Source organism: Dendropsophus ebraccatus, chromosome 3, assembly GCF_027789765.1.
Source record: "Dendropsophus ebraccatus isolate aDenEbr1 chromosome 3, aDenEbr1.pat, whole genome shotgun sequence".
Classification (NCBI taxonomy): domain Eukaryota; kingdom Metazoa; phylum Chordata; class Amphibia; order Anura; family Hylidae; genus Dendropsophus; species Dendropsophus ebraccatus.
The window spans coordinates 122,193,970-122,208,607 of record NC_091456.1 but is presented as its reverse complement, the minus strand read 5'-3'; the positions used below and the strand labels follow the sequence as shown (position 1 = coordinate 122,208,607).

The 14,638-nt window shown below is 44.6% G+C and overlaps 1 protein-coding gene across 2 annotated transcripts in view; it reads left to right on the top strand.

Moving 5' to 3' along the window:
• Nucleotides 1-14,638, top strand: part of ATCAY (ATCAY kinesin light chain interacting caytaxin) — a 211,983-nt gene that overhangs the window by 117,015 nt on the left and 80,330 nt on the right. The gene's annotated exons all lie outside the window — the stretch shown is intronic.

Genomic DNA, 14,638 nt, shown 5'->3' with positions numbered 1-14,638 from the left:
GGATCCCGGCCGGAGCGCATACGATGTGTGTACGCTCCGGCCGGGGTCGCATTAAAAATAAAGCTATGTCTCACTCCGCAAAACTACGGCCCTAGTTCTGCGGCGAGAACTACGCCCGTAGTTTTACATACTGTGAACAGAGCCTAAGGCTAGGTTCACACTATGTAACTGTGCGGCTGTATTTGCGGCTGTAATTGTGCGGCGGTATTTTTGGTGGTTCATGCGTACGCTGGAAAGTATACGATATACGGCTGCACAATGCACACTATGTATGAATTTACGGCCCTATCGTAAACGGACCCGTAAAAAATGAACAAGACCATTGTTTGCGGCTGGACATGCGGCCGTGGATTGACAGGCGGTCCATACGGAGTACTTCAAAAATAGCCGGCAATGATGCCGAATGCCGATGCCTCTAATAGTTAATATATTAAATTAATAAAACACATTTTCTTTGTAATAAAGTCCCTTTTGTTGTTCAATAATTTCATTCTAACGAATCCATCATTGTGCAATTAAATATACTGTTAAAATAAATATATATATAAATAAATGTATATTTATATTTATTTTTTGACAGTATATTTAATTGCACAAAAATGTGTTTTATTAATTAAATATTAATTAGTACAGGAAGCTCCAGTAAGCCGTTAATTCATATTGCCGGCAATAGAGCATTCTGTACTAATCATCACTTTACTGTAATTAAAACATCAAATGTTTCTTCTAATTATGTTATCACAATAGCATTATTAGAAGAAACATTTAGAATTATATGTGCGCTCAGCTGATTGGCTGATCGGCTCAGCGCACATATAATTAGCGGGTCCGCAGCACAGTGACTTTTTTGTGCTGCGGACCAGCGAAGAGGACACATCGGGGTGAGTATACAGATCTTCCCACCCCCTCCCCTGCACTGCACCCCTCCCAGCAAGGAAGGGGGGTCACTTAACCCCTTCCTTGCTGGGATGGGTGCAGTCTGACATCAGTCTGGCCCCCAAGGGGTTAAGGGGGATACAATACATCCTCCCTTAACCCCTTGGGGGCCAGACTGTAAGCAGCGATCTGTAAAGATGCTGCATACTTTAAGGAGCACAACACCGCTCACAATGATGGGTGTTGTGCTCCTGTTTGTGTGTTTTTTGTGTGTTTCTCCCTTTTTGTTTTTCAGATATCGGTATCCTGGGGATTACGTCAGATTCCGTGGACTACGTCGATGACCAGCGGTTGTTTGTTGTTGTTTTTTTAATAAAATGGTCAATGAGGGGTGTGGGGGTGTTTTTATTTGAATAAAATTTTTTTTTAACTTGTGTCTTGTCTTTATTTCTTTACTGTATAGACTTAGTAATGGATTCCTTCTATTAGACGGCTTCCACTACTAAGTTGGGGCCTAGTGTTAGCCGGTATAAAATGGCTAACACTAACCCCCTATTATTACCCCAGTACCCAATGCCACCAGGGGTACTGGGAAGAGCCGGGTGCCAGTGGTCCCAGAGCGTCAAAATTGGCGCTCCTGGACCGGGCGGCAGCAGGCTGGTAAGATTTAGGCTGGGGAGGGCCTAAAACAATGGCTCTTCCCACCCTGGTGTTACCAGGCTGCTGTCGTTTGGTTTTTAACCCGGCTGGTTATAAAAATAGGGGGGACCCTATGCGTTTTTTTTTTTTATTATTTATTTATTTAAAAAAAACCCCGCATAGGGTCCCCCCTATTTTTATAACCAGCCGGGTTAAAAACCAAACAACAGCAGCCTGGTAACACCAGGGTGGGAAGAGCCATTGTTTTAGGCCCTCCCCAGCCTAAATCTTACCAGCCTGCTGCCGCCCGGTCCAGGAGCGCCAATTTTGACGCTCCGGGACCACTGGCACCCGGCTCTTCCCAGTACCCCTGGTGGCATTGGGTACTGGGGTAATAATAGGGGGTTAGTGTTAGCCATTTTATACCGGCTAACACTAGGCCCCAACTTAGTAATGGATTCCGTCTATTAGACGGCTTCCACTACTAAGTCTATAAAGTAAAGAAATAAAGACAAGACACAAGTTAAAAAAAATTTTTATTCAAATAAAAACACCCCCACACCCCTCATTGACCATTTTATAAAAAAAAAACAACCGCTGGTCATCGACGTAGTCCAGGGAATCCGACGGAATCCCCAGGATACCAATATCTGAAAAACAAAAAGGGAGAAACACACAAAAAACACACAAACAGGAGCACAACACCCATCATTGTGAGCGGTGTTGTGCTCCTTACAGTATGCAGCATCTTTACAGATCGCTGCTTACAGTCTGGCCCCCAAGGGGTTAAGGGAGGATGTATTGTATCCCCCTTAACCCCTTGGGGGCCAGACTGATGTCAGACTGCACCCATCCCAGCAAGGAAGGGGTTAAGTGACCCCCCTTCCTTGCTGGGAGGGGTGCAGTGCTGGGGAGGGGGTGGGGAGAGCTCTATACTCACCCCGATCTGTCCTCTTCGCTGGTCCGCAGCACAATGAAGTCACTGTGCTGCGGACCCGCTAATTATATGTGCGCTGAGCCGATCAGCCAATCAGCTGAGCGCACATATAATTCTAAATGTTTCTTCTAACAATGCTATTGTGATAACATAATTAGAAGAAACATTTGATGTTTTAATTAAAGTAAAGTGATGATTAGTACAGAATGCTCTATTGCCGGCAATATGATTTAACGGCTTACTGGAGCTTCCTGTACTAATTAATATTTAATTAATAAAACACATTTTCGTTGAAATAAAATCAGTTTCGTTGTTCAATAATTTAATTCTAACGAATCCATCATTGTGCAACTAAATATACTGTCAAAAAATAAATATATATATAAACATACATTTATTTATATATATATTTATTTTAACAGTATATTTAATTGCAAAATGATGGATTCGTTAGAATTAAATTATTGAACAACAAAAGGGACTTTATTACAAAGAAAATGTGTTTTATTAATTCAATATATTAAACATGAGAGGCATCGGCATTCGGCATACTGCAGAGGATCGCAAACCCCGGTAATAGCGATTCATGTAAACTGTTTCCCTGCTTTCCCAGATGCATTCCAGAGGTGTTTGCATCACTTTCTTAAGATTTTATTTGTTATTTTTAGTTGAACCAGATTTCCAAGTAAATGACCGTATGTTTTCAGCCGCATGTCTATTTTTTCCCACGGCCGTAGTTTCATCCGCACATTTACAGCCGCATAAAAAATACAGCCGCACAGTTACATAGTGTGAACCTAGCCTCAAGCTGGAAAAAGTACTGTATGACAGTTCTAATGCAGGCAATGTAAGAGTTACATGGTAATATAAATACTATACGCCAATAGTAAAAAGGCAAACATCTGACTAATGCAGGAATTCAACAAGTTGTGCAAAAGAGCAACAATTCTCAAGGAAATGAAATTCAGTGGAATTATAACAGGAAAATCCTAATGAAATAATGCAATCAAAAAGTAAGATAAAAGGATAAAAACATATAGACAGGACAGGACAAATGAAGGGCAACAACAGGTCCTAGGAAGGAAGGGTCAGAAATGGAAAAATAATCCAGTGGATCTCATATCTCTAAAAATGCTTCTATTTTGTAATTTAACCCTTAAGGGACACAACCAGTTTTCATTTTTGCGCTTTCGTTTTTTCTCCTTGTGTATATAAGGCCATAGCGCGTGCATTTTTCCACCTAAAGTCCCAGATGAGCCCTTATTCTTTGTGCCACTAATTGTACTTTGCAATGGCAGATGTAATTTTTGCCTAAAATATGCTGTGAAACCAGCAAAAAATTATATGTGTAGTGAAACTGAAAAAAACACACAATTTTTTTATTTGGGGGGGGGGGGGGGGGGGTTACGCTGTTCGCCCTAGGGTAAAACTGACTTGTTATACATGTTCCTCAAGTTTTTACAATTACTAAGATATGTAACTTGTATAACTTTTATTTTATTTGATGGCTTTTAAAAAATAAAACCTTTTAAATAAAATATATGTTCCTTAAAGGGAATCTGTCAGCAACCGGGCATTACCTAAGGTGTTGACAGTGTGCTGTCCTCTGTAGGCAGTTCTCTGTAGGCAGTTTATCTCTAAAAGAATCTCTCCTACCTAATGTGTTGGAGCTGTGGTCTAGGGGTAACTCACCTGTCTAGAGACGTGCCAGCAGTTCATTCTCTGTTACGAATCCCCTGATGGAAATTAAGTAGAAGTCTTTTTTTTCATATTATTGTATCCTTTTTAAGGCTATGTTCAGGGGGGGCGTGGCTAGCTGCCTTATGGAGTAGACGCACCGGGCTGCAGCTCCTGCTTACTGCGACCCATTACAGCGACCTGACACCCCCGCACCGCTATTTGAACACCCCGATCGGGTGGGTGAGATCCCCAGGATCATGTCGGGACCTTCCAAATGCAGCAAAAATCGCTCATACTCGGGGAAACTGACTGCCTTTTTCCCGTACACTGGATCCCAAGATGGCGCCGACTCCCGCTCTCATGGAGGAGAAGACGAGCAGGAGGACACCTCCACGGCTCAAAACACTGGGGGTAAGAACTTTAATATGGGATCAAGATACACCCCTTTATCGGAGGGTACTGAGGGGGAACAGAGAGAGGATTTGACTCATGAGAACGAGGACTGTATTGCAGATATCCAAGCCGGCCGTGATGGCGACCCTGTTCCCCCTCCCCCTCCCCTTCCTCCTCTTCTGCTTTACTAATGGAGCGCAGCAGCGAGCGCATACATCAGAGGAGAGAGGACATGGCAGCAGCCGCAGCTACACCACATGACACTAACTCTTCTCCCTCCCACGACTGCTTTGATGATTTGCCTACAAAAGGCACTTCTATGACTGACTCTGATATGAAGAGAATGTTGCGTTTAGAGAATCTATGGATTGCAGAATAGACAGAGCCTTGCGCCCGGTCCGTGGGGAGCTTACACAGATTGCAAATCGCACTGATCATCTTGAAAATAAAATGGGCGAACTAGTGTCCTCACATAATGAACTGGCTGATGGACACCAAGAGCTATATGACGAAGTACAGAGATTAAAGAGCAAAATTAATGATTTGGAGGACCGCTCAAGGCGAAACAATGTCAAACTACGTGGCATACCAGAGTCCGTGTCGCCGTCTGAGCTTACACGCTATATACAAAAATTCATTAAAGATGTGTTGCCTGATAGCACTAACAGAGACCTGATCATAGATAGGGCTCACAGAGTCCCCAGACCTAAGCATCTCCCCGATGACACTCCACGGGATACCTTGGCAAGGGTTCATTATTATCACATTAAAGAAGCTTTCCTGCAAGCTATACGTAACAAAGAAGATATCCCTGACAAATACTCGTCAGTTTCTGTGTACAGTGATTTATCTGCTGCGACCTTACAATGGCGCCGGTCTCTCGCCCCAGTCACTTCTGCACTTCGATCTGCCAACATTATGTATAACTGGGGCTACCCTGCCAAATTGCTGGTGACAAAAGGAGGCAGAACCCAAGCGATCTTCAATTTGGAAGAAGGAACTGCTATGCTGCGTTTATGGAACTTGAACCCAACAACTATGGCTCCGGTACCATCCACCAGACCTTCCCGCCTTACTCCCGAATGGTTGCCAGCTAGATCCAACAAGAGGGGTCGTCGTTGAAGCTTCGTTGGTGGGACGTATCTGATGTCCCATGAGAGTTTCCCCGGTGCCTTCTGTTCCTGAGGCTGGATGCTGGACTGTCCCTACCCACCTTCTGTTAACCAAGTGTTAACACGATGTTCTTGTGTGAAACTGTTGTCCTTATTGGACGTTTGTTTTTCTTTTATGTTGTTTTTGTTTACTTGTTTGTATGCTTTCTCCCTTCTCACAGGCATGGAACCTTTCACCAGTACCCTCTCTTTCTTCAGGTCGCAAGGAACTTTTATTTTTCTTCCTCCCTCCTCTTTCTTACCAATGACTGCGCACCCATCTAAGTGCACTCCACACAGGTAAAATGGTTATAAAATTTATATCTTACAATGTCCGTGGTCTTAATTCGCCACAGAGACGGTCTCACTTCTGGAGAGAGGTTAAATCCCTCCAAGGCGACATCAAGACACATCTCCTTACCTCAGATGTACACAGGATTAAACACCCCTTATTCCCTATAATTTACCACTCTACATTCAAAACTAAAAGGAGAGGAACGTTCATAGCATTTAAAAATACATTGGCTGTCCAAGTGCACAGGGAGATCTCTGACTCTGAGGGAAGATACTTGATCTTAGTGTGTACTATTAATAATCAAGATTACACTATAATTTCAGTTTACGCCCCTAACGTAGGACAGATCAATTTCGCCCGCAAAATTTACAGGCTAGCACAGGAGCACAAAAAGGGACACCTAGTCATTTGCGGGGACTTTAACGCGGTCTCAGACCTAGTAAGAGATACTACATACAGGGGAGACCGCACCCGCCCACCCTTAGATGACTTCCTCTGGCGCTCTGAATTATATGACGCTTGGAGGGCCCAACATGGAAATGAGTGTGATTATACTCATTATTCCCACTCAGCAAATTCTTATGCTAGAATAGATTTGGCCTTACTGGATAGGGAATCTCTCTTTCTCCTTCACTCGTCCTCCATTGAGACCAAGACATGGTCAGACCATAGTCCACTCTTGTTCTCCATGAAGGAGGTTGTAGACACCCCCTCCACTTACCTTTGGAGGTGCAATTCTTTCCTTATTTCACACCCAACCTACCAATCTACAGTTCGTGCCTCTTTGACCCAGTACTTCCAGGAAAATGACAATGGGGAGGTCTCAGATACCACATTGTGGAATGCTCATAAAGCAGTTGTGCGTGGCAAACTCACCCAACTGGGATCCTGGGTTAAAAAGGAGCGGCTCAAAAATATGAATGATCTTCTTTCTGATATTAGGTGGTTGGAGTCCCTTCATAAAACTACTCCTACACCCTCACTTTTATCAGAACTGAGGAAGGCACGAGATGATCTCCGCGCCTTACTACTGACGGATTATGAGAGGTCCCTTCGGAAAGCGAAATCTATTTACTATGCTGAGGGAAATAAGGCAGGGAAAACTTTAGCTAGAAAGATTAATGCACAACACGTTAAAACCCGCATACCTTTTTTAGTAAACCCCTCTAATGGAAGTAAACTAATTGACCCTCGAGATATCGCCTCAAACTTTAAGGACTACTACATGCAATTATACAACCTAAAGGATGATCCCCTCACTCCTCAACCAACCCAACCTAAAATTGATGCCTTTCTCCATAACATTAATCTGCCTTCCCTATCCGACGCCCAACAGATATTTTTAAATGCCCCAATAACCTCTTTAGAAGTTATCCAAGCTATAAACAGTTCCCCACTGGGGAAATCTCCCGGCCCTGACGGGCTCACTAACCACTATTACAAAATATTTTCCCCTATCCTAGCCCCATTTATGACTAGATTTTTTAAAACAGCCCAAGAGACAGGGAACATGCCCGCTGAAAATCAAGCAGCCATTATAGTAGCACTGCCCAAACCGGGCAAAACACCAGACAGGCCTGCTAATTTTCGCCCCATTTCATTGCTTAATTGCGATGTGAAAATCTACGCCAAAATCCTAGCCACCCGCCTATTAGAACTTCTTCCACTACTAATCAACACAGATCAAACAGGATTCCTTAAACACAGACAGGCACAAGATAATACTCACAGAATAATCAATATATTCCACTTCCTTAACTCTACGCGCACCCCAGCGGTTGCGGTTTCCCTTGACGCCGAGAAGGCGTTCGACCGTATTTCTTGGTCGTTCGTCTTCTCGGTGCTCTCCAAATTTGGCATTAATGACACTATGCTCAAATGCATTCAAGCCCTGTATTCTGCCCCCTCAGCCAGAGTGTTCATAAATGGTACCCTGTCGGATCCATTCCACATCACCACTGGCACCAGGCAGGGATGCCCACTTTCCCCACTAATGTTTATCATGTCCATGGAGCCCCTAGCACAATTACTAAGAAGTGACCCCCTAATAGCCGGCGTTCAAATTGGAAAAACCACCCATAAATTGTCCCTCTATGCCAGGCATGTCCAAAGTCCGGCCGGAGGGCCATTTGCGGCCCGCGTTCCGAACTTTTACGGCCCCCCAGGTATCCAGCTTGCTATTATCTGCCTGTGTTATAAAGCATATAGCATGTAGCATGTAAAATGGTCGGCCCTCGCACATGTTCACTTCATCAAATTTGGCACTCTTCGAAAAAAGTTTGGACATGCCTGCTCTATGCGGACGATGTAATTCTAACTTTAGTGCGTCCCTCCTTCTCATTACCCCGTGCACTTTCCCACCTGTCCACCTTTGGCAAGATTTCTTACTATAAACTTAATACATCCAAATCCGAGGCCTTACCTTTAAATGTCCCCCAATCAGTTTTAGATAATATGAGGTCTACTTGTGCACTGGATTGGCAAACCGAATCCATTAAATATTTGGGGACGCATATGACGGCCAATTTGCGTCAATTATTCTCAAAAAACTATACACCTCTCCTTTTGGAGCTCCAACAATCCGCCACCAATATATCAAAGCTGGAGATATCTTGGTCAGGTAGAATAGCGGCCTTCAAGATGCTATTACTCCCTCGCCTATTATACATGTTTAGAGTTCTGCCTATCCAAATTCCCCTGCAATTTTTTAGGAAAGTCCGATCCATGGTCTCTAGATTCATTTGGGGTGGTAAGCCATCTCGTATTGCTTATAATACCCTGATCAGACCTCCTCTTTTGGGTGGCATGGGAGTCCCTAACATATATAATTATTATCGTGCCACATTGTTGGCACAACTCAAAGAGTGGCTTGCAAACCCAAAGGACTATAAACCGTGGCAATTAATAGAAGACTTTTACTCAAAACCTCCCTTAGGCACTTTATTGTACCCTCATATGTGGTCCCCTACAACTTCGTTTCATAGATACTCTCCCCCTATGGCAGTAGGTCTTAAATGCTGGCTTCAAGCCCATGCTACCAGTGGCAAACCTTTTAAACTTCATAACCTTCCCATTCCCATCTTAGCCCTAACAGCATCACTTCCTCACTCTTCCACACCTGCATTATCTCTTTGGCAAGAGAAGGGAATACGTTTACTATCTGATTTATTCCACAATTTAAGCAATTGGCTGACACCAGGGGCGTAGCTAGGGGTTCAGCCTAGGGGGGGCGAGTGAGGCTGAGTGGGCCCCCAACCAACGTTACCCATAGGGAACCCCAGCAGGTGACAAGGATTTTTTTGAATAATAAAGGGAATATTCTTCTACATTTCTTATAGTGAATAAGGATACAGAGCCGTGTAAGAGGCTTCTACATCTGGAATATAGAACCATAAAAAAAGTAAAAGTGCTTAACATTAGAAAAATATAGCTGCCTTCTTCCACAGACAGCACCACTCTTGTCCTCAGTTTGATTCTCCTGGTGGCTGCAACCTGTGGGTGACAACCATCAGCCCTGAAGTTCCAGCAATACATCTGTCTACAGCGGCAGGTATCGGAGGATTGTACTACTGTACTACAACTCCCAGCATACCCTGAGGGCTGCAGACTGTCAACCTGGAGCCCCCCTTCCTCGACCAAGTGCATGCTACTGGTATATATATATATATGGTATTACCAATAATACCAGTATACAAGGGGGAAATATCGCCACAACCACTACCATCACCACCATATTGTTACTGACTAAATCCTCTATACTAAATCCAATAAAACACAGTACCAGATTACAAGTAACAAATAACACCACTACTTACTGACTAATACCAGCACATACCGACTAATACCAGCACATACCGACTAATACCAGCACATACCGACTAATACCAGCACATACCGACTAATACCACCACATACTGACTAACACCACTGCTGCAACTGAATAATCCACTGTACACAGAGCAATATCACCTCTTCAAGTCATTTAGCAGTAGCCCCAGCTCTACACAGGTTCTATACACCATATACATTACAGTGCAGATATATTTAGTGACTCACAGAAGACGTCTTCTCTGATCAGAGTTCTTCCCTTTTCATCTTCTTCTCCATCTGCCCTGGGCCGTTATGAGAACTTCTCCGAGCCACGAATCCACAGAATCTGCCAGACATACATATTAGGCTCCACACTCTGGCACCATCCTCATCTCTCTACACACTGCACATCTGTATTGGCCCCTTTACACCCTTGTTTAGTGGGTAGGCTGACTCTTATAGATGGCTCCCCCCTGTATTGCCCCCTTATAGATGCCCCCCCTGTATTACCCCCTTATAGATGGCTACCCCTGTATCCCCCCCCCCTTATAGATGGCTCCCCTCCCCTGTATCCCCCCCTTATAGATGGCTTCCCTCCCCTGTATCCCCCCTTATAGATGGCTCCTCCTGTATTCCCCCCTTATAGATGGCTCCTCCTGTATTCCCCCCTTATAGATGGCTCCCCCCCCTGTATCCCCCCCTTATAGATGGCTTCCCTCCCCTGTATTCCCCCCTTATAGATGGCTTCCCTCCCCTGTATTCCCCCTTATAGATGGCTCCCCCCCTGTATCCCCCCCCTTATAGATGGCTCCTCCCCTGTATCCCCCCCCCTTATAGATGGCTCCCCTCCCCTGTATCCCTCCCTTATAGATGGCTCCCCCCTGTATCCCCCCTTATAGATGGCTTCCCTCCCCTGTATTCCCCCTTATAGATGGCTCCCCCCCTGTATCCCCCCCCCTTATAGATGGCTTCCCTCCCCTGTATTCCCCCCTTATAGATGGCTTCCCTCCCCTGTATTCCCCCTTATAGATGGCTCCCCCCCTGTATCCCCCCCCCTTATAGATGGCTCCTCCCCTGTATCCCCCCCCCTTATAGATGGCTCCCCTCCCCTGTATCCCTCCCTTATAGATGGCTCCCCCCCTGTATCCCCCCTTATAGATGGCTTCCCTCCCCTGTATCCCTCCCTTATAGATGGCTCCCCCCCTGTATCCCCCCTTATAGATGGCTTCCCTCCCCTGTATTCCCCCCTTGTAGATGGCTCCCCCCCTGTATCCCCCCTTATAGTTTGCCCCCTGCACAGCAGATTAAAAAAAACAAACACACAACTCACCTAACAAGCGCTCCCCCGTCGCTGCTGTCCTCTCTTCTGCCCCCAGCTGATGCGTCCCTCCCTGGGGGATTCCCGGGCAGCGCACACATCCGGAAGCTGAGTGTGCGCCCAGGCCGGGACTTCCGGTACAGGAAGTCCCAGCGACGCGCACTAAGGTTCCTGATACGTGCGCTCCCTGGGAATCCCCCAGGGAGCGACGCATCAGACAGGGGCAAGATTGCCTCTTGCGGCCGCAAGCAAGACCGTGCTTGCGGTCGCAAGAGAGGCATAAAGGAGGGGGTGGGCTCGGCGGTTCGGGGGGCGTGTGCGGATGCGGAGCGCAGCCTCTTGTGGCTGGAGGCATAACGCTGCCTCCGGCCACAAGAATGATTGACACAGCCAGGAGCCAATGGCTCCTGATGCTGTGTCAATCACATCCTGGCCCAGTCGGAACTGTATGCGCTCATTAGGAGTGCGAGCGCATACAGTTCCGGCCACTACTGACGTGTTAATGCTGTCTGCAAAAGCAATAGCTTTTGCAGACAGCATTAACTGTCTAAGACCTCAGTGGGCCCCTGTCTGAGTGGGCCCGGGGGCGACCGCCCCCCTTGCCCCCCACCAAATTTCGCTACTGGCTGACACTTATAACCTACCCTCCTCCTCTTTCTTCCTATATCTTCAGATTAGACACTGTGTTGCGGAGGCCCCTCTGTCCACCACTCTTTGGGATAGTTTCTTACTTTCTCTTCTGACTGGAAAATTCAGGGGCCTGCGTCCCCTATATGATTTCCTAGGTAACTTCTCTAACTTTAAAAAACCTGCCGCCTTGCAAACAAGGGAAACGCTACTGGCAAAACAATACACGGCTGAAGAATGGCTTTCAGCCTATAAACGATCATTAAAGTCTGTTATTTCTGCTGCTCATCGGGAAAACATAATTAAAGTACGTGTAAATTGGTACTATACCCCACAGAAGTTGCAGTTACTTTTCCCTACGTGCTCCCCACTTTGCTGGCGTGGTTGTGGACAGATGGGTTCCCTGTTGCATATATTATGGGGATGCACACACCTCACTTCGTACTGGTCCGAAGTCTCCAAGCTTTTATCAGAGGTAACTGGGTTGAACATCCCACTGAATCCAGCCCAGGCCTTATTATATTTAGAACTAGATCACATTCCCCCACTGATTAGGCCTATTGTCACCAAGATTCTGACTATTGTTAGGGTAGTGCTCACCCGTCACTTCAAAGACCCTGTCGCTCCGTCTATTGGGGAAGTAATCGTAGAGATACGACTATGTTACACCTTGGAACACTTCATATCGTTCACTAGGAATACTACAAAAACATTTCAGACAATCGCTGGTTCCATGCCTGGTCCTATGCCCTATACTCGACACTTCAACAAACTAGACATACAAAAATTTTACCTTGCTGGTTTCATGTTTGGCCCGTTGATTTGTCCCGGTTTACTGTGTTTCCCCCTCCCTTATCTTTTCCCCTCTCCTGGGACGCCTACCACCATTCCACTTCATTGATGATCTTGCGACGATGTGATTGCCTGGAGTGTGGTTTGCTTTAACCTCATGGACAATGAACTCTGACCCAACTATGGGTGACCAACTGTGGCAAACCACACTGTTCATATTTAAAAGTTATGTGGTGGCATCAATGTCTGCTTTTTTCTTGTATCAATCCCCCTCCCATGTCTTCCCCTTCCTCCTTTCCTCCCTCCCCTGCTCCACATATGTTGTATATGTATTTCCTTCTGTGACATTTCACCCCCCTCCCCCTCCCCTTACACCCCCTTTTTCTATGTATGTTAGAATTTCTTATATGAACACAAAAAAAAAAACCTCACTAATAAAAATTTATTGAAACATTAAGGCTATGTTCACACATAGTATTTTTGCTCAGTATTTTGCAACCAAAACCAGGAGTGGATTGAAAACACTGAAAGGCTATGTTCACACACTGTTGGAATTTAGTGGATGAGGGAGGAGGATGCATGACGAGTGTGGCACGAACAACTGCTCTGTGACAGTAGGAGACATAAGATTGTACATTGTTAAATACGATGTGTTTTACAATGAACAATATCTTGGTATAATATAATGTAAGTCATATATACTACTGACCTCACCATAATAGCACAACACTATTCACTGTATAAAGAAATTGTAATACTGACATTATAATATCATATTCACTGTATTCTAGGGAGACGTGTACATAAGCAACACAGCAATATCTATATTGAGAAACGTTACATAGAGAAGATGAGCTATATTTGTTATGGTCATATATGTGCAGACACACACACTCACTTATAATAAACACACCCACACATGACATTGACAGTGAGTCATGAACCTATATAAATGGTAATCACCAAGATGGAGGAGAGTTGAATCAGGGCTGAGCCCTATGAAGGATCCAGGGCCTTCAAGGAGAAGGCTATGTCGCATGAAGGAATCCATGATGGAAGAGTGACGGAAGGGATGTCATCCAGGATGCTTGAAGCAACAGCTGCTTGAAGCTCGTGACGATTTGTAAGACAACCCCTTCAAGGAACTCTCATTATGAGCTATGGACACTAGACACTAAGGACTGTAAGACATTTCTCTGATATTCATTTCTATTCACTTCTGTAACTTTCATTACTTTTGAAGAAGAAGCAATAAATCTCCATTTTTATAAAGAAACCTCTCTGATGTCATCCTACTGCGGCGAGCCATAAACAACAGGTGCTATTGCCATTTTCTACATACATAATCCACTGCACGGAAAATTATCAAAAAGGCACCATGCTCACTGGGGGCTGCCAGTTACAGCACACTGTTAACACCTTAGGAGCTGATGGATTCCCTTTAAAATTGCTCTATTACCATGCTTATAACGCTTTTATCCTTTGGTCTATGAGGCTGTGTGAGGTGTCATTTTTTTTGCGCCTTTCTATCACTACCTTGATTGCGCATATGCAGCTTTTTGATTGCTTTTTATTCCAATTTTTCGAGATTTTCTGCGACCAAAAATGTGCAATTTAGCGCATTTAATTTAATAGTTCAGGCAATTACACACACGTCGATACCAAACATGTTTATTTATTTGTTTTTATTTGTAAAATGGGGAAAGGGGGGGTGATTCTGACTTTTAATAGGGTAGGGGATTTTCTATTAATAAAAAAACTTTTTTTTTTACACACATACTAGAAGTCCCCCTGGGACTATGATCTATGCAGTATAGATATACTGCATAGATCAATGAGATCTGTGCTCTATTGCTTTTGGCTGCTGCAGCCCCCCACTAGACCACCAGGGAAGGCGGACAGTAACGTCCTGGTACAGCTAGGGGTTAAAGAGAATGTGTAATCATAAAATGACTTATTGTTTAAATAATGTTTTTATGTTAAACATATTTTTAAATAATTTTTGGTGACGTTTTTTTCTTTTTTTTTTCCATTTTACTTTCTACATCACACATGTCAAACAGCTCCATCTGTTTTAAAACTACAATTCCCATCATGCAGGGAGTTTGACATCCATGTTC